The sequence below is a fragment of the Scyliorhinus torazame genome, chromosome 20 (genome assembly GCF_047496885.1).
Source record: "Scyliorhinus torazame isolate Kashiwa2021f chromosome 20, sScyTor2.1, whole genome shotgun sequence".
Classification (NCBI taxonomy): domain Eukaryota; kingdom Metazoa; phylum Chordata; class Chondrichthyes; order Carcharhiniformes; family Scyliorhinidae; genus Scyliorhinus; species Scyliorhinus torazame.
The window spans coordinates 90,029,077-90,044,965 of record NC_092726.1 but is presented as its reverse complement, the minus strand read 5'-3'; positions in this window follow the sequence as shown (position 1 = coordinate 90,044,965).

Below are 15,889 nucleotides of genomic sequence, written 5' to 3'. Positions count from 1 at the left end.
AACCCAGTAACCCCACCCAACACTAAGGGCAATTTTGGACACTAAAGGCAATTTATCATGGCCAATCCACCTAACCTGCACATCTTTGGACTGTGGGAGGAAACCGGAGCACCCGGAGGAAACCCACGCACACACGGGGAGGATGTGCAGACTCCGCACAGACAGTGACCCAAGCCGGAATCGAACCTGGGAACCTGGAGCTGTGAAGCAATTGTGCTATCCACAAGGCTACTGTGCTGCCCTCCGGGCTACCCTCCGATAAATGAATGGATGGACCTCCGAACACAGGAGGTCCAATTGCACAAATTAGAAATGACGGCAACGGTGAAGGCGGCAGTAGCAGAGGCATTGGTCCCGTTTCGAGCAGTGCTCGAAAAGGCACAGCAATGATTGGAGATACAGGAGGCGATGAACAGAGAGTTGGAGAAGGCTGTGACCGACCAGATGCCTCATTGGAGACGCAGATGGCAAGGTTGCTGGCTACACGAGACACTGAAGGTGAAATTCAAGGACGAAGAGAACCGGTTGCGCCGTGAAAACCCCCGCATTGTGGGCCTACTTGAGGGTACCGAGGGCAGCAACCCCACGGAGGACATGGCCCAGATGTTAAGTAATGGGTTAAGAGACATTCCAATTAGTTGCCTCATTTATGTTAAGTATCTAATAATTGAAACTGACATGTAAAGGGGCTTCAGGTGGCCTTTGTGTCAGGTGATGTGATGAGAGAGTTTTGTGCAGAGTCTGTTAAAGTGAAATAAAGGTGTTTGAGAAAAGGAGCAGAACCTTTGACTCTTTTTACAACAGCAGCTAAACGTCTAACAATTGGTCGCAGGGGATGGTTGCTGTGCAAATGTGAAGGGTTGAAAGATAAAACTTTTCCAGATCAAACCAAGGAGTGAGTGTGAAGAAAAAAAAAGAAGATATATGGCTGAACCAAGGATAAAGATGGCCGGAGATGACGACCCATCCCCCCTTATTTTCTGAAAGGGGATCGTACGGCCAATGGAGAAGTGCAGTAGTTATGTGGACTAAGGTAACTGCCTTGGGAAAGAGAAAACAAGGTACGGCATTGGCTCTTTCTCTACCTTATGACAGTAACATCTGGAGCAAAGTGTTTTCTGAGCTGGAATTGGAAGAATTAGACTCAGAAGAAGGTCTGCAGACTCTATTACGTTATATGGATAAGATTTATGAAAAGGATGACTTGTGAAGTGCATGAAGCATGGATGGATTTTGATAGGTTCCGGAAAATAGCCGATTTCTCCATTGAAGACTATATAATGGATTTGCAGACTATATAAAAAGCTGCAGAAACACAACCTGGAATTTCCAGAGCCTGTGTTGGCCTTTAAATTATTTGACTGTGCTAGAGTGAGCAACATGGGTAGGCTCCTGGTTTTGACAGGAGTTCAGTTTGCAGATAAGGATACCGTATTCGATCAGATGACAGAAGCTTTAAAAAACGTTTCTGGGGAAACATTCGATTCCGATGGCTCTGATGACCCAAATAGTTCAGCCTGCAATAAAGCAGAATATGGAAGATACACTACTAACAGGATGGCGAAATCGTACGGCTACGAACAGGTTCCAAAACTATAGGAGGATATCGGGACCTGGAAAGTATAAAGACAGAAACCCAGTTACAACCTACAATAGGAATATGAACCCCAGAAATGCACGGCGCATGATAAATCGATGTTTTCGATGTGACTCTCAATACCATTATGCTTTCCACTGTCCAACACGTTATAATAGTGTTTGAAGCGACACATAACATGGAAGAGTCAGAAGAGAAAAAAGATAATGTCCAGAAAGAAGACATTGTCCTATTAACAAACAGTTTTACGCCGGTAATGAGGGTGTTGGTTGCAGAATCCTGCAACTATGCTGTATTGGGCAGTGGCTGCACATCTACTGTGTGTGGAATTGACTGGTTAAAATATCTGGACTCCTTGAATGCTGAAAATCGTAACAAGGTTAAGGAATTTGAAAGTTCCACAGGTTTCAGGTTTGGGGATGATAATACTCTGAAGTTGCTGAAAAGAGTGGTGATCCCTTGGAATATTGCAGGAGTGAATCATTTCATTAGCACGGATGTTGTATCAAGAGAGATACCTTTGCTTCTGAGCAGACCGTCGATGAAGAAAGCACACGTGAAACTGGATATGGAACAGGATAAGGCAACAGTTTTTAGAAAGACGGTGGACTTACAATTTACACAGTCGGGACACAATTGGATTCCATTACTGACAAATAATATTTCAAGTAGCGTTGTTAAGGATGTGTCAATGGCAGTTGAAAATGGGACTTTAGCTGATCAAAAGCTTGTTGTATTAAAACTGCATAGGCAATTTGCTCATCCGTCTACTCGGAGGCTGAAAAATGTATTTGCAGGGGAAAGGGATGAAGACAATACTAAGCGGATAGAACAGGTTAGTGATCGCTGTGAAGTTTGTAGGAAGTACAGAAGGACACCAGCATGACCGATAGTAGCCCTACCTTTGGCCAGGGATTTTAACGACATTGTGGCCATGGACCTTAAGATCTGGGATAAAGTCAACAATATATTTATTTTGCATTTTATAGATTTAGCAACCAGATTTAGTCAAATGGGATACCTGTGGCTGCCGCAACAGGTGTTAACAATGGGCCCAGATGCCCCTGTCTTGGTTTGCCCAGTGAGGTCTACTGTGGGTGTCCTCATTGAGTGATTGCTGTGCCTTCCTGCCAGAACAGTGGCAGCAGGTTGTGTGTTGGAGACTTTCATATTGTGCAGGCATGCAGCTGTATGCTGAGAGATTGGTGGGCAGGCTCATCCTACAGATGAAGATCACAGTGTGATGTGGAGCCTGGGTTTACCACAGATGTTGTGACAGGGAGCTGTCCAGTTTCCTAGGCTGGTCCAATATCATACACTCATATACCATATGATGCCAATGGGGCACAGTTGGCCTACAGAGCCTGGAGAAATCACCTGATACCTAGGAGTGGTTTGGCTGATAGTCTCACATGTGAGGCTGTTACTCTGAGGGGCTGTCTGCCAGAGAGAGTTCCAGTGACCATCATTGCATGTGCCCTTTTTGTGGTGTTAGCTCTATCAATCCCCTGCTTTCTGTGCTGTGGAGCTGTGCATCTAAAGAGAGCCAAGAGGAGTCTCAACACCTGGTGATCCAGTGATTGAGCATGGCTACGCCCACCCCCTTGATTATACTGCTGGGTTTCCAGAAGGGCGGGGCAGTTGAATCGCTACATGATCACGGGACCTCAGAGCATTTCAAGGATTCTGGCAACCGTCAACAGTTTAAACAGTTAGGAGCCTGTAAGTAATGCTTAAGGGGCATTGCTAGCAGCAATGGGAGGATCAGCCACAGCTTACCGATCCTGAGGGGGGCACCCCGAGTCCAAACTCTTGCTCACTAATCCCAGTTGCTCCCCACCAATCCCAGAGCTCAATGCATACACCGTCAGCAAGTCCACAGACAATGAAAATGGTTCCTATCTCTTTTCTCCTTCTCAAAAGCCAAAGCACCCAGGACCCCATTTGTAAATACCTGCACCAAATTACGCCTGCGTGAGTCCCGGCTGGTAGGGGTGCAGCACAATGGGGGTGAGATGGAGATTCTGGCTACCAGTCCATTAATCGCATTCAATTGAATACAAATGAGCTGTGTGCATGTTCCTGCCAGCGTGGGGCAAGTAGCCGTTTTGGCTGGACTGAGGGCGACTCTGCCGGCTGGTGCCGATCCCGTCTTTGGATTCTCCACGCAATTGGGATTCCCAACTTCAGTGGCAGCGAGCAGAGAATCTCACCCCCTAAATCGCTGAATTGTGCACAGCAGTCCAATTTTATGGAGAGCACATGGGCCCGTCTGTGACATGAACATGGCTGAAATAAGTATAGCTGTGACTCGATGGCAGGATGAACTTTAGCAATTAAGTTCTTGTGATTTGAATAGCTGGTTGATCTTCCTGACGAAGAATGGTGGGAAGTCCTTTTATATGCATTTGCAAGCCATGGATGCCCATCAAATGACCACCTCGCCAGAATAAATTTCCCCTTCCAAATTAAGTTCTCCACTGGTCAGAAATTAGAACGTTCACATTTACAATTATACATAAGTGTTGTGCACCTGGTGAGCTTAACTTCCTACTTGACTTTGAAGTGAGTAGATGCTGCTTTGGTTTCCAGGGACATCTCCCAACTCCTGTACCTTTGTCCACTCCTCTTCCCCTCCCTCCCTCCCAGAAACGTGATAGGGTCCCCCTTGTTCTCACTTTTCACCCCACCAGAGTCCACGTTCAAAGGATCATTCTCCGTCATTTCCTCCAATTTCAGTATGATACCACCACGAAACACATCTTCCCAACACACCCCTCTTAGCATTCTGAATACCACTCCCTCCGTGACATCCTGGCCCACTCCTTAGTCAACCCTGGTTCCTCATCCCTACCACACAGCACTTTCCCATGCAATCACAGAAGGTGCAAAACTTTGCCCCTTTACCTTCTCCTTTCTCACTGTCTCAGACCCCAAATACTCTTTTTAGGTGAAGCATCATTTCACTTGCAACTCGTTCAATTTTGTCTGCTGTATTTGCTGCTTCCAATGTGGTCTCCTTTACATTGAGCAGCCTAAAAACATACTGGGTGAGCGCTTTGCGGACCATCTTCACTCAGATCACAAGCATGACCTTAACCTTTCTATTGCTCGTCGTCCCAATTCACCATGTTGCTCTCATACCCGCATGTTTGCCCTTGTCCTGCTGCAATGCACCAGTGAAGACCAATGCAAACTGGAGGAAAACACTTCATTTTCCAATTAGGCACAGTTACAGTCTTTTGGCGTCAGCATTGAGTTCAACAACTTTAGACTGAGAATTTTCCCCTCCACCTTGACCCTTGTTTGTGTTCTTTGTTAGTCCGAACGCCAACCCACCCATCCATCTTCACAACATGACCATTTGTCACTAGTTCTTGAGTTTTGTTTCACAACGCGCTAACCTTTGTTCTCCTATAAACACATTCTGCCACTATCAGCATTTCCTTTAGTTCTTAATACTACTATTAACACTCCTTTTGTCTTGTGTCATGGTATCTTTATCACTCTGCCCTTAACTCCCACCGATCCCTTACCTTTTACTCTGCTCCACATCCTCCATCCTCCCCTCCAACTATTTAATCTAAGATATTTCTACCCCTCTTCAGCTCTGAAGAAGAGTCATACGGACTTGAAACATGAGCGTTGTTTCTCTCTGTACAGATGCTGCAAGACCTGCCCAGTTTATCCGGCATTTCCCATTTTTATTTTATATGAGGTGAGAAATCAGATGATCAAAAGTCTGATCAAATATATAATTTTAAGATATGTCTTAAATGAGAAAAGTGAGGTAGAGAGATGGCGGAGAGGTGTAGGGAGATAATTCCACAACTTTGGGTCACTGGCTTCAAGTCACTAAAACTGCCGTCTGTCATCACCCTCTGTCTCCTGCAACTAAGCCAATTTTGAATCCACCGTATCAAATTACCCTGTATCCCATTGCATTTGCCTTCTTTATACATTTCCCATGTGGGACCTTGTCAAAGGCTTTGCTGAAATCAATATAAACCACAGCAACTGCACTATCCTCATCTTCACAGCTTAGATAGGGACAAAGGTGGATGATGTTATGGAGGTGGAAAAAGGTGGTCTTCGTAATGGCACAAATATGATGTTGGAAGCTCATCGCATGATCAATTTGACACCAAAGTTGCAAACTGATTGTTTAATATTTGACTGTTGCCAGGGAGAGGGTTGGATTCAGTGACGAAGGAACACAGATTGAGGTGGTGTCTAAAAACAATGGCCTCTGTAATGTGAGAGTACCTTTATGAAATGGGTGTTTATAAATGGGTGTGTATATAAATATCTGTAGTGAGAGTAACTTTAAGAAATGGGTGTTTATTACTGCAGTGATGTCAGAGAGTGGGTACAGCAGGGCTGTCTGTCATCTCTTTACTTTCGTTTTAGGCTGTTTGTTGCAGGGTGCGTTTTAGTTTCGTTTTCAGAGCTGGGTAGCTGCAGACACAGCAGAAGGTGTATGAATCACCCTCTGTAATCTAAAGACTGTAAATCGATCCTGGTGATTTAAAACTAATAACAGTAGCGACTTTAACCTGATGTGCTTCTGGTTAAAGGTGTTTTAAGTCTTATGGATGTTAAACGGAAAGCTTAAAGGATTACATAGTGTTGTATTCTTTGGGGGTTGTATTTGAATAAATGGTTGCTAAGATGTTCACTGTATGTTTTAAAAAGGTTAACTTGAGTTCATAGAATAAACATTGTTTTGCTTAAAAAAATATTTTTTCCATTCCTGCTGTACCACACCTGTAGAGTGGGCTGTGGGCTCCCCACACCACAATCTAGTAAAAGTTGTGTGTCAGGTGAACTCCATGATACACTTTGGTTTTCTCTAAACGCAGGCCCATAAAACATTGGGGGATTGAGGGGGATAAAAGTTTATCTATTGGATTGGCTTAGTGAACTTAAAGACAGTGAGGGGTGAGCATATTGTGGTTGCTTTTCAGGTGTGGTATTTCAGTTTAAGTAGGGAGTGTGTAGAGGCTCTGAGGTTTTTGGGGGTGGAGACGGTCACATGCAGTACCTTACGGACAGAGACTAAAAGCAGACTCTTAAATTTGGCAAAAACATTGCAGTTAACATTACCTTACAAAATGTGAAAAGATGAGGTAATTATAGCGGTGGCTAAGCATTTAAAGTTGCCTGAGATACAGTTTGACTAATTGGAAATGGCAAAAATTCAGTTACAAATTAAACAAATGGAACATGAGAAAGAATTAAAGCAGCTAGAATATGAAAGAGAGAGAGGAAAAAGAAAGAGAGAGAGAGGAAAAGAGAGAGAAGAAAGGAGAAAGAAAGAATAGCCCTAGCAGAATAAAAACAAAGAGAAAGGGAGGTCAGATTAGAGAAAAAGATAAAGTGACAGAGTTTGAACTTCATAAAATGGCCATGAAACATGACAGTCAGTTAAAATTGGCAGACGTAAAGGGAAACGTACAGTTGATGGATTTTGATGAGGATAGTGAGAAAGAGTGTCATAGTCGAAGGCTTGGTGGGAATCTATTTCAATATGTCCTAGCATTGCCAAGGTTTGATGAGAAGGAGGTAGAAGCCTTTTTCATTTCATTTGAGAAGGTGACTAAACAAATGAAATGGCCACAAGCCATGTAGGTATTACTGATTCAAACAAAGCTCGTAGGTAGTGCTAGTGAAGTGTTTGCATCACTACCGGAGGAAGAATCTGAGACGTACGAAGAGGTGAAAAAATCCATCTTAGGTGCATATGAACTAGTGCCTGAAGTCGTCAGACAAAGGTTTAGAAATTTAAGGAAAGAATTTGGTCAAGCATACATGGAGTTTGAGAGGATGAAACAGAGTAATTCTGATAGGTGGATGAGGGCTTCGAAAATAGACCAAACATATGAAGCTCTCTGAGAAATTATACTTTTTGAGGAGTTTAAAAGTTCAATTCCTGATGTAGTGAAAACTCATGTGGAAGAGCAGAGGGTTAAAACTGCAAGATTAGCAGCAGAAATTGCAGATGATTAAGAATTAGTTCATAAATCATAGCTTGGTTCCGACATCAGTTTCAGCCTGTGAGATAGAAACTGGGGACATGAGAAATACTCAAGCGGTAAATGGGAGACATTAAAGAGAGTGTACCTCAGATTAAAAAAGAAATCCTGGAGGGTGGATGAGAAATGAAAAATGTCAAATGTTTTCACTGTAATAAACTAGGCCATGTAAAGTCACAGTGTTGGTTGTTGAAGAAAAGCATTGGGAAGGCTGATGTGGTAAAACAGGATAAGACAGTGAGGTTTGTGAAAGTGGTAAAGGAAAGGCCAAGTGAAACGAAGGAGGTGCAAAAGCTTGTACAGCCTGATCAATAGGTGATTGATAAGAAGATCCCAGATCTCTTTAAATAATTTACTTGTGTGGGTAAAGTTTACTCAGGAGGAGCAAGTAAAGGAGTCACAATTTTAAGAGATACGGGAGCTAGTCAATCTTTAATGGTAAGAGATGAGGAATTATGTAGTCTGGGAAGAATATTGCGAGAAAAGGTGATGATGTGTGGAATTCAGGGTGAGAGGAGTAGTGTTCCATTCTATAAGCAAAGGTTGGAAAGTCCAGTGAAGAGTGGTGAAGTGGTAGCAGGAGTAATAGAGACACTATCTTGTCCAGGAATACAGTTTATCTTGGGTAATGATATAGCGAGATCGCAGGTGAGAGCGATGCCACTGTGGCTGATAAGCCAGTGGAAAATCAGTCAACTGAAGTGTTGAAGGATGAATATCCTGGGATTTTGGATTGGATTGGGTTTGTTTATTTCCACGTGTACCGAGGTATAGTGAAAAGTATTTTTCTGCGAGCAGCTCCCCAGATCATTAACTACATGAGAAGAAAAGGAAATAAAAGAAAATACATAATAGGGCAACACAACATATACAATGTAACTACATAAGCACTGGCATCGGGTGAAGCATACAGGGTGTAGTGTTAATGAAGTCAGTCCATAAGAGGGTCATTTAGGAGTCTGGTAACAGTGGGGAAGAAGCTGTTTTTGAGTCTGTTCGTGCGTGTTCTCAGACTTCTGTATCTCCTGCCCGATGGAATACGTTGGAAGAGTGAGTAAGCCGGGTGGGAGGGATCTTTGATTATACTGCCCGCTTTCCCCAGGCAGCGGGAGGTGTAGATGGAGTCAATGGATGGAACGCAGGTTCGTGTGATGGACTGGGCGGTGTTCACGACTCTCTGAAGTTTCTTGCGATCCTGGGCCAAGCAGTTGCCATACCAGGCTGTGATGCAGCCCAATAGGATGCTTTCTATGGTGCATCTGTAAACGTTGGTAAGAGTCAATGTGGACATGTGTAGTTTTTCCGGATTGTGTAGTAACAAGGTCGCAAAGGCACAAGTTAAGACAAGAGGAGAAATCAAAGAGTGAAGATGAAGTTGAAGTGCAATTATCAGAAACGATTTTTGATCAGATGGTTAAAAAGGAACAAGAGCAGGTGTCACAGGGTTTTTGAGGGGGTGACCAAGAAGGTAGATGAGGGCATTGCAGTAGACGTTGTCTACATGGACTTTAGCAAAGCCTTTGACAAGGTACCGCATGGTAGGTTGTCGCAGAAGGTTAAAGCTCACGGGATCCAGGGTGACGTTGCCAATTGGATTCAAAATTGGCTGGACGACAGAAGACAGAGGGTGGTTGTAGAGGGTTGTTTTTCAAACTGGAGGCCTGTGACCAGTGGTGTGCCTCAGGGATCGGTGCTGGGTCCACTGTTATTTGTGATTTATATTAATGATTTGGATGAGAATTTAGGAGGCATGGTTAGTAAGTTTGCAGATGACAACAAGATTGGTGGCACAGTGGATAGTGAAGGTTATCTCGGATTGCAACTGGATCTTGATCAATTAGGCCAGTGGGCCGACGAATGGCAGATGGAGTTTAATTTAGATAAATGTGAGGTGATGCATTTTGGCAGATCGAATCAGGCCAGTACCTACTCAGTTAATGGTATGGCGTTGGGGAGAGTTATAGAACAAAGAGATCTAGGAGTACAGGTTCATAGCTCCTTGAAGGTGTAGTCGCACGTGGACAGGGTGGTGAAGAAGGCATTCGGCATGCTTGGTTTCATTGGTCAGAACATTGAATACAGGAGTTGGGACGTCTTGTTGAAGTTGTACAAGACATTGGTACGGCCACACTTGGAATAATATGTGCAGTTCTGGTCACCCTATTATAGAAAGGATATTATTAAACTAGAAAGAGTGCAGAAAAGATTTACTAGGATGTTGCCGGGACTTGATGGTTTGAGTTATAAGGAGAGGTTGGATAGACTGGGACTTTGTTCCCTGGAACGTAGGAGGCTTAGGGGTGATCTTATAGAGGTCTATAAAATAATGAGGGGCATAGATAAGGTAGATAGTCAACATCTTTTCCCAAAGGTAGGGGAGTCTAAAACTAGAGGGCATAGGTTTAAGGTGAGAGGGGAGAGATTCAGAAGGGCCAAGAGGGGCAATTTCTTCACACAGACGGTAGTGAGTGTCTGCAATGGGCTGCCAGAGGTAGTAGTAGAGGTGGGTACAATTGTGTCTTTTAAAAAGCATTTAGATAGTTACATGGGTAAGATGGGTAAAGAGGGTTATGGGCCAAGTGCGGGCAACTGGGACTAGCTTAAAGGTAAAAACTGGGCGGCATGGACTGGTTGGGCCGAAGGGCCTGTTTCCATGCTGTAAACTTCTATGATTCTATGATTCTATCTGAGGCGGATATGTTTAGTTCAGGAAAATTGCCGTAGTTAAAACAGAAAGATGTAGAAATAAAATGGATGTATCAGAAAGCATACATGGAAGAGAAATCTGCGTGGAAACCAGAGTTTTATTGCCTTAAAAGTAATGCTTTGATGAGAAAATAGAGACCTTTACATATGCAGGCGGATGAAAAGTGGGCAGTAGTTCATCAAGTAGTATTGCCGGAAGGGTGTAGAAAGGAGGTGTTGCGAGTTGCACATGAGGTACCAGTGGGAGGTCATTTGGGAATAAGGAAAACTCAAGCTAAAATCCAGAAACATTTTTATTGGCTTGGACTACATAAAGATGTAGTTAAATTTTGTCAATCATGTCACACATGTCAAGTGATAGGGAAACCTCAAGCGGTGATAAAACCAGCGCCCTTAATACCCATTTCAGCAATTGCGGAGCCTTTTACAAGGGTCCTAATTGATTGCGTAGGACCGCTTCCTAAAACAAAAAGTGGGAATCAATATCTTTTGACGATAATGTTGGGTCTACTAGGTTTCCAGAGGCCATTACAGTACGTAATATTACAGCTAAAAAGATTGAGGAGGAGTTACTTAAATTCTTTACTCGATATGAACTACCCACAGGTACACAATCGGATCAAGGATCAAATTTTACCTCAAATTTATTCAAATAAATTATGGATAGCTTAAGAATAAAACAATTTAAATCAACTGCGTACCATCCAGATCGCAGGGAGCGTTAGAAAGGTGGCATCAGACATTAAAGACAATGTTGAGGGCGTATTGTCAAGATTATCCAGAGGATTGGGATAAAGGAATTCCATTCGTACTGTTTGCAATTAGGGATGCTCCTAATGAGTCTACCAAATTCAGTCTTTTGAACTAATCTTTGGTCATTTGATAAGAGGACCGCTTTAATTGATTAAGGAAAAGTTGGTGAGTGAGAAATCGGAAGTTACATTATTGGATTACGTGTCAAATTTTAGGGAACGATTAAATAGAGCAGGTGAACTGGCTAGACAACATTTAAAGGTTGCACAAAATGTGACGAAACGGGTAGCGGACAAGAAATCCAAAGTTCGTAGTTTTGCCAGTGGGGATAAAGGGCGTGATTCCCCACTCCCGCGCCGGTTGGGAGAATCGGCATGAGCCGCCAAATTTTACCGCGACGCCGGTCCGAAACCCTCCCGCGATTCTCCCAAGCAGCGAGAACGGCCTGTCGAGTTCAGCGCTGTGCAGGCCAGAGAATCGCCCGAGACACCCAAAATGGCGATTCGCCGGCACCCCTGCTATTCTCAGGCCCGGATGGGCCGAAGTCCCGACCGCGTGACCCCAGTTCATGCCGTCGCCGATCACATTCGTGCTGGCTGACGCTGAGCAGTGAGGAGGTGAGCTGACTGTGCCACAGCGCCCGGAGACCGGGTCGGCTTACCCGAGAAGGCTGCAACCAAAGGGGGGGGTGGGAGAGTGTGCAGGTGGGTGGGGGATGAGGGAGAGTGTGCACGTGGGAGGAGGGTGAGGGAGAGTGTGCAGGTGTGAGTGGGGGCGGGAGAGTGTGCAGGTGGGGGGTGAGTGGGGGTGTGCAGGTGGGGAGGGGGGAGGGAGAGTGTGCAGGTGGGAGGGGGGATGAGGGAGAGTGTGCACGTGGGAGGGCGGATGAGGGAGAGTGTGCAGGTGGGGGGGGGATGAGGGAGAGTGTGCACGTGGGAGGGGGGTGAGGGAGAGTGTGCAGGTGTGAGTGGGGGCGGGAGAGTGTGCAGGTGGGGGGGGGAGGGAGAGTGTGCAGGTGGGGGGGGGAGGGAGAGTGTGCAGACGGGAGAGGGGGGTGAGGGAGAGTGTGGATGGTATCGTCCATCCGCGGATGCCACATGTCAGCCGCCCTGATATGGCAGGACGGTGACGAGGACACGGCCGCAGGGTGCGTGTGGCTGATGGGCACAGGCGAGTGGCACACTGGTGAGCAGTACGGTGTGAACTGACCGTTGGGCGCAGACAGTGACCAGGTGTTAGGCTGGCTGCATATCTGCAGCGCGACCAGGCCACCGGGGCACACAGGGATCCCATGCAGCCCGGCTGGCGAGGTGTGGAAGAACCATGGTATAACATGCCGTTTCTCTGCCCCCCCCCCCCACCACCCTCCTGCAGGTCATCATGTATGCCAACCAGACAGCGATGTTCACTGCCGTGGTTGGAGCAGCAGTTCTGGAGTTTGCCATCTGGCAGCGTAGAGTCAGACGGCCCGCAGTGGCTGCACATGCAGCGGTTGGCGGTGCAGCAGAGGGGATGGCCGCGGAGTGGCCCGTCATCGCCGCGCAGGCCGCAGGCGCTCAGGACCCGACTGACATTGCCATGCAGAGGTGAGATGACCTGGTGGAGGAGCCGGAGGGAGGACCCGACGGCACCGGAGCCAACGCAAACGAGGGGATGGTGAAGAGGAGGATGCGGAGGATGAGGATGATGGCGCGCATCAGGGTGGGGGAGGGGCGCAGGACGCACACACTGCCCGGCTGCTCGTTACGTCCAGGAGGCTGCGCGACGGCACCGCCGGGGACAGCGGGCACGCGACGCGTTGCTGGCCGCACGGTTCACGCATCTTGGGGGTGGGATTCGCTGAACACTGCCACTTGCACCGTCACTCCTGTACACGGGCACCACACAGCGCCCCCCCCCCCGCCCCCGCACCCCCGCACCGCGTTCACGGCAACAATTCCACATCACCTTACCACTACGGCACTACGGGATTGCACAGTGATGATTGGGTAAGCGGGTGTGATCCGTGCCATGTTGAATGATGACGACCCGCTCTGCGATGAGCTGTGTGCTCAGATTCGCCAGCCGAGGTCTGACCCATGGCTATAGCTGAACCATGCACTCCGGTGGTCACAGCCTTCGTGACGAATATTTCACCACATGCCCGTGGGGTGGCTGGCGTCGGTGTACCGAGGACAACGGTGTCCGATTATGGGAAGCAGGGGGGAAAGGGCCAGGACATCCGGAACAGACCTTGAACGGCTCGTATACCACGACGCCAATCGGGCACCCTCACGAGCCCCCTTGCACCGGACATAGCACACAGTCTTACAAGTCAAATTCTACAGTGAGTTTATTCGTGTGGTTAACATAGGTGCCTAACCCACTTCAACTAGACTGTGCCCTGCACCCGTGCCAACTTCTTACGTGCCTAACGTCTTTGCCTTACGGGCCCTACTACTATGTCTAGGTGTGTTCCCAGATGGTACAGCAGGAGTGGAGGCGGACTGCTGAGAATCACGCCCTACCACATGGCTGCCCGTCGTCACACGTTTCCTGGGGCGGCCCAGCTTCGATGGGCCAGGCTGCTCGGCGCGCGTGCTGGCTGGCGTGGTGCCACACTGACCTGCCCGCTCCACACCAGATGCGCCAGGGACAGAACGAGGAGAGGCCGAGTGTACCGAATGTCCCTTGTTGGAGCTACCGGGACAGGCCCCAGAACCTCCCCCTCCCTTGGGGAGCCCGGTGTCCCCCGGGCCTCACTGTGGGACGGAGATGCGTTGGGAGACATGCCCCGTCGCACCACCGACACCTGGCGCTGCCAGTCCTGGAGGCCTGCAGCGGTATCGTCCACGGTCCGAATGTTCGCCGAGACGGAGCCCAGGGAGTGCCACATTCCTGCCAAGGTCTGTGAGATCTCGACCTGTGAGTGCGCGATGCCATCCATCACGTGCTCGAGGCGGTCAATGCTCTCCGCGACCGACTGCTGGGACTGTGCTATCGCTTGCTGGGACCGGGCCATGGCCTGGTGAGACTCAGCCAGGGCCCCAAGAGCGGCGGCAATGTCCTGTTGGCTCTGTGAGATGGCTGTCTGTGAGAAGACAGCCCTCTCCTGGGACATGGATGACGCGTGCACGTTAAGCCCAACGCCTTGCAGAACCTGACCCATGGCCGAAACCCTTTCGCCCATTGTCTCCACCACGGACACCACCCGTGCGGTGTCGGCCTGAGTGGCTGCGATGAGCGGCACCACTCCCTGCTCCTGGACACAGATAGACTCCTCCAGCTGCGTGTGCAGGTCCTGGAAGATGGCCCTCATCCCGTTACTCAGTCCCTGGGTGTCCACATGCATCGGTTGTCCGGGTGGGTCAATTACATCCAGGAACCCGGGAACCGTCTGGGTGGCAGCTGGTGGCTGGGCCTTGGCTGCCCTCCGACCGTCCAGCCCCTCGGCTGCTCCAAACTCCACCTGCTGTCCCGGCTCGGCTGTGGGGTGCGCACCAGACAGTGACCCGGGAGCCTCATCACTTATCTGCCCAACCGAGGTGGGTGTCTCTGTGATGGTGAATGGTGAGCAGTGCCGCAAGCTCGAGGTCATCATCCGTCAGGAAGTCTGGTGTGTACTGGTCCCGCTCATGGCCCGGCGCAAGCTCCATGCGGGCCATGTCGTCTTGACCTCCAGGTGGATCCAGCGGGTGAGTGGCCGTGATGTGGGCTTCGGCATGACTGTCCACTATGTGCCCCACACTAATGTCTGTCTCGGTGGTCTGAGTGTCCCGGTCCTGCGTCCGAGGCTGAGAGGTCTGCCCTCCTGTCCGACCGTCTGCCAACCTCTGGCGTGCGTCCCTAGGTGCAGTTGCGGTTAGCGATGTTGCGCTGTTTCCTGGGCGAGACGTCCCTGAAGGTTCGGCGGGTGGCCCTGGGGAACATAAAGATTCGGGGTTGGTTAGACACGGTGGCCCGGGTGTATGGTGGTGGTGGGTGCCCACTGTGAGGGGGGATGGGATCGGGGGTGCAGTGGCCAGAGTGTGAGGGGGATGGGATCGGGATGCAGTAGCCAGAGTGTGGGGGGTGATGGGATCAGGGGTGCAGTGGCCACAGTGTGAGGGGGGATGGGATCGGGGTGCAGTGGCCAGAGTGTGAGGGGGGAGGGGATCGGGGGTGCAGTGGCCAGAGTGTGAGCGGGGGATGGGATCGGGGGTGCAGTGGCCAGAGTGTGAGGGGGAGGGGATCGGGGTGCAGTGACCAGAGTGTGAGGGGGGATGGGATCGGGGTGCAGTGGCCAGAGTGTGGGGTGTGATGGGATCGGGGGTGCAGTGGCCAGAGTGTGAGGGGGGATGGGATCGGGGTGCAGTGGCCAAAGTGTGAGGGGGAGGGGATCGGGGTGCAGTGGCCAGAGTGTGAGCGGGGGATGGGATCGGGGGTGCAGTGGTCAGAGTGTGAGGGTGGGTGGGATCGGGGTGCAGTGGCCAGAGTGTGAGGGGGAGGGGATCTGGGGTGCAGTGGGCAGAGTGTGAGGGGGGGGTGGGATCGAGGGTGCAATGGCCAGAGCGTGAGGGGGGATGGGGATCGGGGGTGCAGTGGCCAGAGTGTGAGGGGGATGGGATCGAGGGTGCAGTGGCCAGAGTGTGGGGGGAGGGCATCGGGGTGCAGTGGCCAGAATGTGAGGGGGATGGGATCGGGGGTGCAGTGGCCAGAGTGTGAGGGGTGGGGGTGGGGTCTGGTGTGCTGTGGCAAGAGTGTGAGGGGGGATGGGACGGGGGTGCAGTGGCAAGAGTGTGAGGGGGGGTGGGGTCTGGTGTGCTGTGGCCAGAGTGTG